Source organism: Nycticebus coucang, chromosome 16 (assembly GCF_027406575.1).
Source record: "Nycticebus coucang isolate mNycCou1 chromosome 16, mNycCou1.pri, whole genome shotgun sequence".
NCBI lineage: Eukaryota > Metazoa > Chordata > Mammalia > Primates > Lorisidae > Nycticebus > Nycticebus coucang.
The window spans coordinates 25,202,308-25,220,115 of NC_069795.1; the positions used below are offsets into that span (position 1 = coordinate 25,202,308).

At 34.8% G+C, this 17,808-nt stretch overlaps 1 pseudogene; it reads left to right on the top strand.

The window, feature by feature from the left end:
• Positions 1-263: 263 nt before the first annotated feature.
• On the top strand, positions 264-1,210 carry LOC128567960 (aldo-keto reductase family 1 member B1-like; annotated as a pseudogene).
• Positions 1,211-17,808: the final 16,598 nt, after the last annotated feature.

Sequence of the window (17,808 nt, forward strand, 5' to 3'; positions counted from 1 at the left end):
GACTTTTGCTCACCAAATTATATTTAAAACCCTTTCTTCGAAATTTTTTTGGTGATGGATTTGAGAAATTTTTCCCATTTCCTCTAATGGCCCCTGCAGTATTATCCTCTTCTCTGCTGTTTCTCCTGTTATCTCAGTGTATTGTCTTAAGCAGCAGACATTGAATCTGGGTGGGCTAAAAAAAATCTACATCCAATGAAAATATTATTTAAAAATGAAAGCAGACACAGTTCTGTGCAGGAGTTCTGTGAAGTGCAGCAATTATGGCCGACCATGTTGTTCTCAACACCAGTGCCAAGATGACCACGCTGGGGCTGGGCACCTAGAAGTCCCCTCTGGGCCAGGTGACCAAAGCTGTGAAGGTAGTGATTGGCATGTGTTACCACCAAATTGACTGTGCCCATGTGTACCAGAATGAGCACAAGGTGGGATTGGCTATCCAGCAGAAGCTTAAGGAGTGGGTAGTGATGGAAAAGGAGCTCTTTATTGTTAGCAAGCTGTGGTGCACCTACCATTATAAGAGCCTGGTGAAAGAAGCCTGCAAGGACATGCTCAGGGATTGCAGCTGGACTACCTGGACTTGTACTTTGTTCACTGGCCGACAGGCTTTAAGCCTGGGAAGGATTTTCTCCCATAGGATGAAGTAGGCAATGTGATTCCCAGTGACATGGATATTTTGGACACTTGGATGACCATGGAAGAGCTGGTAGATGAAAGGATGGTACCAGCTATTGGCATCTCCAATTTCAACCATCCGCAGATTGAGAGGCTCTTAAACAAACCTGGTTTGAAGTATAAGCCATCAGTTAACCAGATTGAGTGCCACTCGTATCTAACTCAGGAGAGGTTAGTCCAGTACGGCCAGTCCAAAGGCATCGTGGTGACTGCCTACAGCCCCCTTTGCTCTCCCAACAAGTCCTGGCCAAACTTGAGGACCCATCCCTCCTGGAGGATTCCAGGATCAAGGCAATTGAAACCAAGCACAATAAAATTCCAGCCCGGGTTCTGATCTGGTTTCCCATGCAGAGGAACTTGGTGGTAATCCCCAAATCTGTGACACCTGAATGCATCACTGAGAACTTCAAGGTCTTTGATTTTGAACTGAACAGCATTGATGTGACCACCTTACTCAGCTACAACAGAAACTGGAGGGTCTTGATGAGCTGTGCATTCCACAAGGACTACCCACCCCTTCCATGAGGAATTTTGAAGCTGCAGATGCCCGCTCTTCTAAAGTGACCTACACCTGTTTTTCCTGCCTCATCTTTATTGCAAATGTAACATGGCTAGTGAGGGCGTGTCTGGCTTGATGTTGGGTCTGAAAAGCAGTGTCAGTAGAGTAGAAGAATCTTTAGTTTTCCTTGCCCTTCTTTTTGCCTGGGTGGGGAAAATAAAACCTGAATACCCTTTTCTGACCAAGGAGAAGCAAAATCTACAAAGTCAATTAGTGCCACTAACAATTGGTTATTGACTCTTTAAGCAGTAATCCTTTTAGCCAGATTTTCCTTTGCCGCAAATAAAAAGTGCTTTCATGAATTAAAAAAAAAAAAAGCAAAAATAAAAAAAATTTACAATAAAAACATTTAGGAAATGTGTTGTCTATGGAATTACATTACAAAAATAGAGTTAAAGGCAATTATATGGACTGAAGGGAAATGAATACCATATAGACAATCTAATTTTTAAGAAAGAAAGAAATCACAAATATCCAGGTTATTTTTATATTAATATATTTGAAATGCATGTCATTACTTAAAGCAAAACCTATTACAATGTCTTGCAAATATTTTTAGTACATAGATGTAACCCTTCAGAGATCTGAAGCATAAAAAAAAAGGTCATTGCAATATTTTACATCTTTCTTTTACTAAGAATATTCACCCTAAATAGAATGAAAATTTAAGGATGCATTATGTAATTCCTAGAGAAACCCACTTTCATAGTGTTTCCTAATCTTGAATATTGAGGGTTTCTATTTTCTTTTCAAATTCAGCAATAACAGAATCAAGTAAACATGGACGGAGAACAATAATACATAGTAGGGTCTTTTAAATTTCAAAAATTTCAAAATACAACAAAACTTCATTCTGCATTTTTACAACTACTTTTCTCTTTGCCTGTATGTTACCTCTTTATATTTTGTGAAATCTACACCATTCATAATGAGAGTCTGTGTACCTGATCACTGAGTGGAGGTTTTCACTTCTTTGTGAATATGAGATGAGATGGATATTGCATACATCACTGATCTTTATGAGTCATTTCCAGACACATACTTCCAATTGCTGACTCTTATTTATCTCAAGAACAATTTCTGGATTTTTTATTTAATGGAGTCTCAGTTGACTTTCATCATGGGCATTAAAGTGCCTTCTATCTTGCTGCCATAAAACACTCTCAAGTACCTTTACAAAAATGCAGTTATTTTCTTCTTGGATTTTGTTGCCAATCAGCAGTATAGCTTTAGGTCCCAGCAAGATTAAAATCAATGAGCTCTGAATCCCTGTCTTCTTCCCTCCTCATCCCTCCCTCTCCCTCCTGCATTCTCTCCCTCCCTCCTCTCCTTTTCCCTGTTTCTACTTTTTTCCAGCATCTTTTTCTTTTTTCATAATTCATTACAACTTTGTCTTTATGGTGATAGTTTTATTTCCTCTTCTTTTCTAAGGACAGGTAGCTCATATATTTCATGTATATATTCCTACTCATATTTTTTCTTGCAACCATTTTATTGACCTAAAGCCACCACCATTCATTTTTTTATTCCATTGCAAATTATTTTACCATAATTTCATTTTCTCTATGGCAATCTTTCTAGATTTTTCTGTTAGTGTTCTTCATCTTACCACTTTCTTTTGTTTCTTTTGTTTATCTTTCATAGCATGAGTTTTGTATGAATGGTTTTTATTTTTTCTGTAATACTAATCATAAGGAAGTAGAGTTTCCTGGCCGGACTCTGCAGAAAATTCTCTGGGTGTGAGTTGGGACGGTGTCTAGATGGCTTTCTTCTTGACTGCTGTGTCAGAGACCATATGGATATTTATTTATATAGCCATGTTGCACAAAGTCCTATGAATCAGCTGGAGCAGGATGAGGAACAAGATATTTGGCTTTCTACATCAAACAAGACACTCATCTGTAGGACATGAGGGGGTCCGCTGCTTAGTCTTTTCACTTCCTCCCACAGAGCTTGTGTTCAGATTCAACTTTGTAAAGACACATAGGCATTTTGGAGTGTGTACATGTACCTTATACCTTTCTCTCAGTTTCACTAAAAATATTGATTTTGTTTATTATTCATTTGTTTTCTTGTATTGTTGCTGCTGCTTTATTTTATTTCTAAGAGATAGAGGAAAACTCCAGGTTTCTACTCAAGTTCAATACTGTTTTATATTCACATCAGCATATTTTCCTTTTGCTCTTGAAATGGAATCAGTATACCATATTAATTCTCTTTCAAAAATGTAGCATTTTAGTTACATTGCTATCTAGACTACCTCAAAAGGAAAATGCCTGTATTATGAAGAAAGATTTACATCATAGTTTGAAATAAAATATTGAATTTAATTTGGCATTTTCTTTTATACAGATACACATTGACCATATTATAAAAAAAAAACAAGACCATATTTATAATGGATTAAATTATCTAGATTACTTTCATCAGTGCTCCAGTGGCACAATTGGTTAGCGCGTGGTTCTGACAGAGTAGAATGCTTTCATCCAACTTGAGATGAGAGCCAGTAATACTTGAAATTCTTCACATTCTATAAGAAAATAATTTTTGAATAATTATTAATGACATAAGGTATTTATTTTTAAATTAATGTGCTGAGTTTTTTCTGATGATATACTAAGGATTAAAGTAACTCCTAATTTTGAATCAGTAACATAAATATGACATTTTCATTAGTTCACCTCACTTACAAAATAAACCTTAGTTTAGAGAGAGCGTTTAGTGGTGAATTTCCAGAACACATTCATAATGTTCCAAATATATACTGTTTGTTCATGTTTACAGCTGTCTCTTTGTGGAAAAGAGATCAATAATCATACTGAGATGTTACGAGAGAAAGATAAAGAGCAAAACTCATGAAACTCACACTAACACATAATTGGAAATGGAATTTGAATGTTTTCCAAACAGATGATTGTAGCTTTCCTTACACACAGCAGACATTTTCATTAAATAGATTCCTCAGTAATAAATTGTAAATTTACTAGGGCTTTGTTTGCAGTGTCCCTATGAGATGATACATCAAGTTCAAAAGCATCAATAAAAGTGACTTTAATGCTAGCGGAAAATACTGATGCAGCTGTTTGTTTTCCAGCAGTGTCAGTGACTCATAAATAAAAAAGTAAGGCAGGCATACCTTGGGCAAAGTGGCGGGATTATCCTTTCTATGGCTCTAATACCAGTAAATCAGTTACTGACTTCACATTTCCTAGAAACTCTTGCTGCTCGTTCCAGACATTGTTCAAGTCTAAAACAATAACAATGGCAAACAAGATCATTTACCAAAAAGGTGCTATTTCTAAATTGAATGAAGTTTACTATCCAATAATTATCATAGAATTTTTGGTAATTTAAGCATTTTTATGGTCTCATTATATAAGGAAAAAGAATGTTTTTTTCGAATTCTCACTTGGAAGAGTCAACCAAAATAAAAATTCAGCCAAGGAAGCTATGCCTTAAAAAATAAAGAAAAAAAAAATGATATTTTGAATGCAATCAGCCACTTTTCAGGGAAATCAATATTTTTATATGTTTATCTTTACAGAATCCCTATTATATTCATAGAGGGAGGAATTTTTGCCTCTGAAAAAGTAGGTACTTTTTTAGTTCTCACAGAGTCATAAATGGAGTATCAGCTAAAATTTAAAAAACTCAACTCCCAGGTTAGTGCTATGTAAAGAATATACTGTCATATTTTAAATAAGTGAAACTTACACTTTCAATGTCCATCTCAACTCAGAGCTACTTGACTATAAAAAAACAAACAGACAAAAGGCTGATCATATAGATTCCAGGAGAAGTTGGTTAGTTTTTTGTTTAATCACCCCCATTAAGTGCTCATATTTATATCTTGAATCCATAAAAGTATATTTCTTAGCTGTACTCCTTATTCCTTAGTTGGCAAGGTCTTTGTAACTTTCGTTCTCTTTATCACAACTCAGTTTTTCTCTGTCTCTCAAATATCAGATAAAAATTTTACTTTGGTCATAACCTCATTATTAATTTTCCAGAAAAAAAATGAATAAACTGCCTAAATGTGTATGTCCTTAAATAAAAAAAAAAAAATAGAGAAATTTCAAGGCCTGGCTTTGATAATAGTGTAACACAACAGGTAAAAGAGCAATTTGTTTTCTGAACTAATTTGCTTTTCGTATTCTTTTATCTCTGTTGCCCTGCCCATGGTGGTATCTGCGTCTCTCCTTTTTTTTGTTCTTCTTTGTTTCTCCTTCTCCATAGAATAAAAGGTTCTCCATAAAATAAAGGTGAATAATGATTTGTAGTTTCCTGTAGAAATTGCCTCCACATTTCTCATCATCTAAGGATATGTTTTATTATTAGCTTTAACCCATGCTAATAAAGGTGCAGTACTTGGGAGAAAGGATTTTGGGATCAAGATGATCTTGAAATCAAAACCCTCAGATGCTGTGCAATCTGCCTGAACAGTAGGACTCTTCCCAGCGCTGCTCCAGGAGTAACGCATACCCCCTTACAAAGATTTGGAAATCATTGTGAGAAAAATCATTCTAATGGTGAATATAAGTCTTATCGTAAGAGATATTATATAGGTATCTAATATTTAACATTAAATTTGTCTAAATATATCTCATAAAGCAGTACCTTTTTAATGGTACTTTTTTTATTTATAACAATACATGATATGGTAAGAGGAGAAATATCTGTGTTGTTTGTTGAAGAAGAGTCAGAGCTGATGAGATTATTGGGTTAGGGAGGAGACACTAGTTATTGAATTATAAATTCCGTAATTGGATCTGCCTTGCTCTCTCTTCTCAGAGTACAATGCAGGGACATTTCATACTTCCTTTCACCCTCTGGATCTGAGTGTCCCAGATCAGTCAGATTACTAGCAGGCTTTTTACTGCTCTGAAACACTGAATTTCCAGGAGCATTGTGTTTATAAAGAAAAATCAAGAAATACTAAATCGTCATGTTTTTCAGTTCAAGAAATTTATATCATCAAATATCCCTTTCCTTAGAAGCTTAATATAAATACATCACTATGTACAGCTATCATCTTGTAACTTTTATATTTTTGTATGTACAGAATCAAAGTAATTTATCCTAGAGCTCATTTCAGAAAGCAGCTACAAAAGATAAATCCAGCTAAGTAATTTTTTTTAAAATATAAGCTTTTCATTGTTAAATTTTCAACAGAGAGAAAGATGATAATTCTACCATATACGTACCCTTTTTCAATATAAAGATATCAAATTTGAAATCAGATGATTTTCACAGTGATAAATGCTAAGGGTCTTTCTTAAGGAAATATAATAGGTATTTTGAAACTTTCTCCTTTTTATTTAACTGAATGGAATATGTTAGGAATTTATCTGCATCCATATTTGCCTATTCATGTCAGTTTCTAATGCAGAATAGCCTTAAAATGATAATACTGGACATTTAACTTGTTCTTAACAGGTGACACACACATTTCTTTCTTTTTTTTTTTTTTTGTAGAGACAGAGTCTCACTGTACCGCCCTCAGGTAGAGTGCCATGAGGTTACACGGCTCACAGCAACCTCTAACTCTTGGGCTTACGCGATTCTCTTGCCTCAGCCTCCTGAGCAGCTGGAACTACAGGTGCCCGCCACAACGCCCGGCTATTTTTTTGTTGTAGTTTGGCCAGGGCTGGGTTTGAACCCTCCACCCTCAGCATATGGGGCCAGCGCCCTACTCACTGAGCCACAGGCGCCGCCCAATACACGCATTTCTTATTTGATCTCTAAACTTGAACATAGATACTATTCTCATTTCATGGACAGAGAAACCAATATTCAGAAAAGCAATGTAAATGGCTAGTGTCACACAATTAGAAAATGGTAACATTGTATTTGGGCTCAGGTCTGCTTGACATTATACATTCTTTTCAATACTCCTTTAAACGTCCAGGGACAGTGGAACCACAAACACTGGTCTGCTAATGTGCACACTTCTTAGTAATACATATAAGATCAATTACACACTTTGTTGTTCACATAACACCTGAGATAAAAATGTTTTAAATGTTACTATGTTCTATACGATTCTCCATAATTCCACCTACATCTTTTTCACCTTCATTATCTATGCTCTTCTTGCTGTCTGCGTTTGAAGATACATTGGTCTTCTTTTAGTTTCTTGAATAATCTCTCCTCTTAGCTCCTTTACAGACTGTTCCCTGGGAGTTAGAATGGGTTTTCCTTTTTCACTCACTCTTTGCCTAGTTATTTTTTACTCATTATTCAGTTCTTCACAGAAACATCTCTCAGCCTAAAGTATTTCTCTGCTTCAGATTACATCCCTTAATGTATGATCACAAAAATAAGTTCTTCTTTGCAACTTTCACAGATGGTAATTATATACTGTTTAGAGAAATTACTTCTTTTGAATTTTGTTTTCTATTAAACTGTCATTTCCTCCTGAGCATACGTATTCTAAATGCATAGCATTGTTTTTGACACGTACCAGATAATGTTAGTGACTAGAGAGTGAATGCGTAAATAAGTAGATAGCTCATATTCCAATTATTTGCACCCCCTTTCCATGTAGATTAGGAGTAATTCTAATCCTTTCAGGGAGTTTACTTTTAAAATACTGTTGAAGCATTTTCTTAGTTATTTTGCTAAGACCTTTACATTCCACATTTACTAGGATTCATATATACCCTTGTAAGATGCACCACAGGTGTAATCCATTAATCCCCCTCCTTCCCCCTCCCTCCCCCCCTTCCCTTTCTCCCTATTCTTAGGTTGTAACTGGGTTATAGCTTTCATGTGAAAAAGCTATGTTAACTAATGTGATGAAAATGTGTCAAACGATCTATGAACCAAGTGTATGGTGCCCCACGATCATACTAATGTACACAGCTATGGTTTAATAAAAATAAATAAATATAAAAAAATAAAAAAAAATACTGTTGAAAATAGCCAGAAGACTTCAGCACATCCAAAGATTGAAAAAGAAATTGCATGACTGAATTCATCAATGTCTGGCTTCAACAAATCTTAAAAGATAAATTTATTAATGCCACTCATTTTTTTAAACTTGCACCAGATGTCCACCCCCAAATTCTTAGTTCTGTGGGGATGATTTTTGTGCCACTAGTCCTTTTTCATCTTGTAGGATAAGGAAATAGGTACCTACTTATCATTACATTCTTGAAGCAGCCTCTATTAAAATAATTACTTTTTTATGAAATTCAGCAATATGCTTCAAAGGAAGACAAAGATGAATTTCTGTATTTGTGTTATTCTCTATAAGAAACATGGAATGAATAACTACCCAATAGAATGAAATTTCAAAAACTATACTGAATAATAAATTAACTTTGAAGGATATGAAGCTATTGCATCAAGATGTAAGGATTGGATTCTATAAAAGAGAACATTCGGAGAACAAGAAAGAGCTTTGGGAATTTGAAATATGATAGCAAAAAAACTGGAAGATAAAAATAAAAAGGATAGGATAGGAAGCAAAATAAAATGACAAAGTGGTAGAAAATGGTCCAGAAAGATTTTTGTCTTTTTTATAATTTGTGGGTATGTTAAGGTATTGCAACTTACAAAAAAAAATTATGAAGAATAAAGGAAAAGAAATGATAAACTTATAAAATTAACAAGAGTATTTCTCTGAACTGAAAAATTTTATCCCCATTTTTATAGAGTTGAGTGCCTAGAACTTAAAAAAAAAGTACTTTTTTATAAAAATCGTTCACATTCAGGAAAAAGAGAAGCAAATGACCTAAAATTTCACAAAGAAAAACAAGTAAACAAACAAAAGAAAAAGTGCTTAAAACAAATAATTAAGAACGTCAATGAAATCAAACATAATAGCAAAATAGACTCAAAGCAGCACAGACTTCAAAACTCAGGGAAGCAAACAATTGCTGGCATATAAATTTAAATCCAGAACACTATCAAATAAATACAAATATGCAAAAATAGCTATTCAAATTATAAAAGGCAAAACTAACTAAAAGAAGGTACTGGGAAAAGGGTATGTTTTATCAAAATGAGAAAGCAACAGAAAATAGGTCACATGCAATCCAGGGAGCACAGTTTCCACCCCCCCAAAAAGCAGAGGAATTTTCCAGAATAAAATGAGATATAGAAAGCAAACCTCAGGATGAGAGTTGCACAGCCTGACTACAGAATAAACTGTCCAGATAGCCCTATATATAATGGGTGGGGGAGAGAAATACCTCTCTCCAAAGAAATGAAACAATTAAAATTTATGTTGTTGAAAACAAAGCAAAATAAATGGAGATGTGATATAGATTACTGACGCAGAGATGAGATATATTTGTGGTAAAAATTCAGAATAAGAAATTTTAAAAAGCCAGAAAGTAGTTATAAAATAAAATAATAAAGAAAAATGATTTGCATTTGCACTTGAGGATTTAGCTCTGAAAATGGTTGAAAAATTACTTAAGAGTAGCTGTGAATATTGATATAGTCAAAAAGAAATATTATTATCTTGGAAGAATCAGAGAGAGAAAGTGAATATTGAAGGTGGGATATTGTAGAATGTACATAAATCCTCAACCGAGAAATTTCAATAAATATATCTAATGCAGAGAATTAAATAGTTAAAAAGGTGAAATCTGTGGAGAATTAATAAGAAGTGAGAAGTCGGGCGGCGCCTGTGGCTCAGTGAGTAGGGCGCCGGCCCCATATGCCGAGGGTGGCGGGTTCAAACCCAGCCCCGGCCAAACTGCAACCAAAAAATAGCCGGGCGTTGTGGCGGGCGCCTGTAGTCCCAGCTGCTCGGGAGGCTGAGGCAAGAGAATCGCTAAGCCCAAGAGTTGGAGGTTGCTGTGAGCCTTGTGACACCACGGCACTCTACCCGAGGGCGGTACAGTGAGACTCTGTCTCTACAAAAAAAAAAAAAAAAAAAGAAAAGTGAGAAGTCACAGATGAGGAGAGCACCTTTTTCCTTATAAACGTTTAAAAAATTCTTTAACATTACAATCTGTATCCTTATAAGCCTATAATATAAATATAAATTAATCAAGAGACATTGTAACAATCCATCATCAACTTGTACATGTGTATCTCTTCTCTCCTTTAAGTATGCAATGTCCCCCTTCTTATAATAATGCAAGAAGTTGTCTTCATAGGATTATTAAAGTAAAACAAATAAGTGGGGATAAAGATAAGAATATGGAGATCAGACTACTGTCCTGTATTTTTTTTGTAAAATACTTTCCTAGAGTATTTGTTTTGTTTTGTTTATTCTGTAGGCTTTATTTTTAGAACAGTCTTAGATTTACAGGAAATCTAGATAATAGGTGGATGGGAAACACATCGTTTCCACAGTGTTCCTCCCGTGAATATAGCATTTCTTATCACTGACATTTTGCAGTGTATCTGTTACAATGATCGAACTAGTTTTGATACATTATTAAACAAAATCTATAGTTTACATAAAGTTTCCTATTGGTGTTGTATTTTATACGGGTTTTGATCAACATATGATGTCATATATCTACCATTACGTTATCACACAGAATAAATCTATCAACATGAAAATTCCCTGAACTTTATCTATCAATCCCTTATTTTATCCTCTTCAAACATCTGGCGTGAACTGATCTTTTTATTGTCTCTATTTATTGCTTTTTGCAGAATCACACCGACCCTTTTCAGACTGGCTTCCTTCACTTACCAAGATTCCTCCTTGTCTCTGACTGGCTTCATAGTTCATTTCTTTTTGTCTCTGAATAACGTGGTACTCTCTGTATGAATATACGTATTTGTTCTTCCATTTATCTATGGGAAGGTATTTTTTTCTGGTTTCGGCAATTATGAGAAAAGCTGCTATCAACCTCCTGTTCACATTTTTGTGCAGTCATAATTTTAACTCAATTGGAAAAATACTTAAGAGTGTGATTGTTAGATCATATGGTTAGATAATATTGACATTTGCCAAACTGTCCTCCAAATTGGTTATAACATTTTACATTATTACCAGCAACGGATGCGTGGGTCCTTACTGTTCTACATCCTCGCTGGTATTTGACATCTTCACCTTAAAAATAAATCAACCTTTCTAATAGGCGCATAGTGGCATATCATTGATGTTTTAATCTGAATTCCCTTATGTCATAGGAATGTTGCACATTTTTGTATGTCAGTCATTTTTTACTATGCTTGTGGGAATCTACTTCTGTGCTCTCTGGTCTGTTCCATTGATCTATTTTTTTATTATTTTTTTATTTTTTTTTATGAAATCATAGCTGTGTACATTAGTATGATCATGGGGCACCATACACTTGGTTCATAGACCATTTGACACATTTTCATCACACTAGTTAACATAGCTTTCGTGGCATTTTCTTAGTTATTTTGCTAAGACCTTTACATTCCACATTTACTAGGATTCACATATACCCTTATAAAATGCACGGCAGGTGTAATCCCATTAACCCCCCTCCCTCCCCTCCCTTTCCCCCTTCTCCCTAAGATCTATTTTTTTAATCCATTTATTATAAATGCCACCAGTAACCTAAATGGGAAGTGTAAATCTTCTACCTTTGTTCTTCAATGTTGTGTTGGTGATTCTAGGTCTTCTGCTTTCCATGTAAAATTTTAACTAGTTTGCCAATATCCTGAAAATAACTTGCTGAGATTTTTTATTGGGATATGTTGAAAAGCTACAGATAATTGTGGCAAGAATTTACATTTAAACATGACTGAATTTTTCATCAAAGTTCCTGGAATATCTCTCTACTTGCTTAGACTTATTTCTCCCATCAGAGTTTTATAGTTTCCCTAGTATAGATGCGGTACATATTTTGTTATATTTTACCTTAGTATTTCACGTTTTGTATACTAATTCAAATAGTATTGCATTTATAATTTCATATTCCAATTGTTCCTTGTTGAAATACAAGGATGCAATTGAAGTTTTTTTATAGAAATTTTGTATTTGAAACCATGCTATAATTTCTTATCTTTTCCAGGAGATTTTGTTTTGTTTTTTTTTTTTTTTTTTTTTTTTTGATGATTTGGGGGATTTTCTCTATAGACAATCAAGTCTGCCTCAAACAAAGATTTATTCCTTTTTTCTACTCTGTATACCTTTTATGTATGAATCTCTGTGTTTTACTGCATTATCTAGGAATTTCAGTCTATGGTGAATAAGAGCTGAGAGGGGACATCTTTGTTTTATTTCCTTTCTTAGGAGAAAGACATTTTGTTTCTTCTTTCTCATTTCTCATTAACGGGTATGGCTTTTGTAGATGTCTCTGTCACATTAAGGAAGTTTCTCTCTATTCTGAATCTATTGAGAGTTTTTACCATGAATGAGTGTCACATTTTGTCAAGTGCTATTTCTGCACAATGATATGGTTTCCTTTCTATAGGCTGTTGGATGTAATGGGCTACATTAATTTATTTTCAGATGTTAAAATACTTGGAATAAATTCCACTAAGTCTTGGAGTATAATTCTGTTATATACATTGTTTGGGTTTTATTTTCTGATATCTTGTTGAGGATTTAAGCATCTGTGCTTATGAAAGATAATGGTCCTGCAGTTTTCCTTTCTTGTAATGACTTTATCCTGTCTTGGTATGAAGGCAATGATGGCGTTTGTGTCCCTCTGATATTCATGTGCTGAAGGCCTAATGCCCAATGTTATGGTACTGGGAAATGGGGCCTTTAGGAGGTAATTTGCTTTAGCCCCCACGATGGAATTATACCCTTATAAGAAAAGACACCAAAGCTTCCTCTCTCTACCATAGCAGGATACAGTGAGAAGGCATCCCCTTTCAAGGCAGAAATAGAGCCCTTACCAGAACTTGACCATGGTGGCACCCTGCTCAGTCTCCAGAACTGTAAGAAATAGATGTCCGTCATTGAAGCCACTGAATCTATAGTATTTTATTGTAGCAGGCCAAGCTGATTGAGGCAGGGGGCTAGGTTATATTCCCCTCTTACTCTGTTTTCTGAAATAGAAAATTGTTAACAATTCTCTCTTAATATTTGTTAGAATTTACCAGGGAAACAGTCTGGGCATGGTACTTTCTTATTTGGAATGTTATTATATATTAATACAAATTTTATAAGCAATGCAGTCTGATTTAGATTAATTTATCAATATTTATTGTGTAACTTAGTACTCTATGTCTTTAAATGTATTAGTACATTTCATTTATCAAATTTTAGTGCATAGAGTTTTTCACACTATTTCTTTATTATCCTTTTAATTTGTGTTGTATCAGTGGTAATGAACCCTCTTAATTTTATATAGTAGCAATTAATATCCTCTTTTTTGGTTCTTGGTTAGTTTAGCAAGATGTTTATCAATATTACTGATCTTTTCCAAAATCAAGCTTTTGGTTTCATTGATTGTCTTTATTGATTTCCTGTTTATGATGTTATTGATTTCTACTCTAATTTTTAATATGTCTTTTCTTGTTCTATTTGCTTTAGGCTTTTCTTGATTTTTATTTACCTTTTTTCCTGAGGTAGAACCTCAGATTATTGATTTTAAAACATTCTTCTTTTCTAATATATAGATTCAGTGCTATAAGTTTCCCTGTAAACATGGTTTTCGTAGCATCTCAGAAATTTTGGTAAATTGTGTGTTTTTCTTCACTTAGTTAAAAATGCTTAAATTTATTTTGAGACTTCTTCTTTACCTATGTGTTATTTCAAAGTACATGTTTAATCTCCAAATTAGAATTTTCCAGGTCCATATAATTGATTACTTGCTTTATTTCCTTGTTATGTGAGAGCATATTTTGTATGATTTCAAAATATTAAATTGTTAAGGTGTGTTTTATGACCTAACATTGGCTCTGTCTTTATGAATGTTTCATGTGAGTCTGAGAGAAATATGTATACTGCTATTACTGAATGAAGGATTCTACAGTTGTCAATTAAATTGATTCCTTTGATTGATTGATTTTGCTGTTCAGTTTAACTATATCTGCCTTGATTGCCTGCCTGCTAAACCTATCAATTATTAGTAAGAGGATTTTGAAATGTTGGACTAACTATAGAGTGGAATTGTATATTTCTCCTTATACTGTCATGTTTTCTCTCACATATGTTGATATTCTGTTGTTTGGTGCAGCTAAGTTAAGAATTATAGTGTCTTCATGGAGAGTTGACCCCTTTACCATTAAGGAATACTCCTTTTGACCTTATAATTTTCTTTGTTCCGAAGTCTGCTTTGTTTGATGTTAATATTGCTACTCCAGCTTTCTTTTGTAGTGTTAGCACAGTACATTTTTCTCCACCTCTTTTCTTTTAATCTCTTTGCATCTTAAATTGAAAGTGGGTTTCTTGTAGCCAATATATATAGTAGTGATGACTTCTAAGTTTATTATGTGTTTTAGCTAAAGCAGACAGTCTGACCTAGCACTTTTATTGAATGATATAAGTGACTTTCAACCCAAGAGATTATTGATTATGAACTACAGTCTTTAGCCACATAATGATGTTTCAGTCAATGAACACACACATACACACACATGCATACATGTTAACTATAAGTCAGCCTAAGGCAGGTTTTTTAGAAAGTATTCTAAAATGGCATTGTTATCTCTGGGCCACATGTGCAGCCATTGTGGGAGAACTGCCCCTGAAGGCTCCACCCTCAGGATTGCAGAGTGAGGCTTGAGCTGGGGGAACTTGGGTGAGTGATCTATTGACTGTGAGCAGCGCCAAAGGCCAGGACTGAGACTCTGGGGAAGAGCGGAGCTTTTAATGTTTGGCAGTAGGAGGGCTGCCTTGCAGCCTCAGCCCTCAGAAGCATAGAGTGAGGATAGTTTGGGCACACCAGATAAGTGGGCAGCCACTTTAGGAGAGATCCCAGTGACAAGTGCTTTCCTGGGAAAGCTACTGCTTAGCCAAGGTTAACAGTTTAAAGTGCCTTTTAAGTGGGCTGAGAAGAGATTCAGAATCTCAACCCTGCAGAATTTGAGAGCAAAGTGGTCTCCAATCTCCATCTCATACAGCTGTATCAGCATTGTGATTAGAATCTCATACCCTAGAAGATAACTTGTTGCCCAGACAGTATTAGCAAGATATATATACTACTTTGTTTTTTTTCCAACATTTTTCCCCTAGATTTTTCTTTTTTTATCTTTTCTTCCTTCATTTTTCTAATTTAAATATAATTTTCCATTGTTGCCTTCTTTAATAACGAGAACTTCATTTTTGCTAGTGTTTCTGCACCTGTTATTTGTTTTTTTTCCCCAATTTTATCCTGTAAGATTTTCTGTTTGTTTGGTTTGGTTTGATTAATAGTATTTTTCCTTTTCCTCTCTATTTGGTGGAGGTGGGATACTGTATCTACTCAGACTGGCAAAGAGCTGCTGACTTCAAGGGAACCACCCAACCCAGCATCTCGAGAGGTTGGGAGTTTCTAAGGTGTGGGTCAAAGTACCCTACTGTACACCTCTTTAGTACTCCTATCTCCCTATTTCTGTGCCTCTCTTCTTTTTGTCAATATTCCCTTTTGCTTATCCCCTCTCCTTTTCCTTTTTTCTTCTTTTTAAATCTTTTTTTCCCTTCTTGCTTTTCAGTCTTCTCATCCTTTTACTCCTGTACCAAAAGGATTCATTGAAACCTTAGGCCAGAGGCACAGTAACTTAAAGAGCAAGAGGAAGTGAAAAGAAAATTGGGGCAAGGAAACAGATAAAAGAAAACATTCACGAGGAAGAATTAGCAGAAAACTGGCAACATGAAAAACCAGTCCAGAGCAACCCCCCTCCCCCAAGCAACCATGAAGTAGCTACTGCAGAGGATTCCACCTATAAAGAAATGTTAGAAATGACACAAAACTAATCTCAACAGAATCAAAAGAATTGACATTTTACCATGTAACTTCTCAGACCACAAGGCATTATAGGTGGCACTTGACTCCAACAAAATATTCAACCCCACATGAAGGGATGGAAATTAAACAACCTTAGGCTGAATGACAGTTGAGTGAAGGAAGAAATAAAAGAGGAAATCATTAACTTTCTTGGGCATGACAACAATGAAGACACAAGGTACCAAAACCTGTGAGATACAGCAAAAGCATTCCTGAGAGGAAAATTTATCACTTTAGATGCCTACATCCAAAAAACAGAAAGAAAGTGCATCAACAAATTTACAATCCATTTTATGGAATTGGAAAAAAAATAATCTGCACCTAAATCCATCAGAAGAAAAGAAATACCCAAAATTAAATCAGAGATTAATGAAATTGAAAACAAAAAAATTATTCAGAAAATTAATGAAACAAGGCGTTGGTTTTTTGAAAAATAAAATAAAATAAATAAACCTTTGGTCAGACTAACTAGAACTAGAAAAGCAAAATCTCTAGTAACCTCAATCAGAAATGATAAAGGGGAAATAACAACTAATGCCACTGAGATGCAAGATATTATCTCTGAATACAACAAGAAACTCTACATCCAGAAATTTGACAATGTGAAGGAAATGGATGAATATTTGTAATGACACCCTCTCCCTAGACCTAGCCAGGAAGAAATAGTTCCCATGAACAGACCAATTTCAAGCACTGAGATCAAAGAAATAATAATAAATCTCCCAACCAAAAAAAAAAAAAAAAAAAAAAGAAAGAAAGAAAATAAAAATTGCCCTGGTCTGGATGGCCTCACACCAGAATTCTATCAAACCTCCAAAGAAGAGCTTATTCCCATACTGCAGAAATTATTCCAAAAAATTGAGGAGGAAGGAATCTTTCCCAACACATTCTACGAAGCAAACATCACCCTGATACCAAAACCAGGAAAAGACCCAACTAAAAAGGAGAAATTCAAACCAATTTCACTAATGAATATAGATACAAAAATTCTCAACAAAATCCTAGCCAATACCTTACAGCTTAACATCAAAAAAATCATACATCATGATCAAGTAGGATTCATGCTGGCGATGCAAGGCTGGTTTAACATATGCAAGTCCATAAATGTTATTCACCGTATCAAATGAAGCAAAAACAAAGACCACATGATTCTCTCAATAGATGCACAAAATCCAGCATCCTTTTCTAATTAGCACACTGAAGAGTATAGGCATGGGTGGCACATTTCTTAAATTGATCGAAGCTATCTATGACAAAAACACAGCTAATATCTTACTGAATGGAGTAAAACTGAAAGCTTTTCCACTTAGAACTGGAACTGGACAAATTGTACTCTATTGCCACTACTATTCAACATAGTGCTGGAAGTTCTAGTCAACACAATCAGGCAAGAGAAGGAAATAACGGGAATCCAAATGGGAGCACAGCAGGTCAAACTCTCCGTCTTTGCTGACAATGTGCTCTTATACTTAGAGAACCCCAAAGACTCAACCACAAGACTCCTGGAAGTCATCAAAAACTACAGTAATGTCTCAGGATATAAAATCAATGTCTACAAGTCAGTACCCTTTGTATACGCCAATAACAGCCAAGATGAGAGGCTAATTAAAGACATAACTACCTTCACCATAGCTTTAAACAAAATGATATATCCAGGATATACCTAACAAAAGAGGTGAAGGACCTCTATGAAGAAAATTATGAAACCCTAAGAAAGGAAATAATAGAGGATATTAACAAATGGAA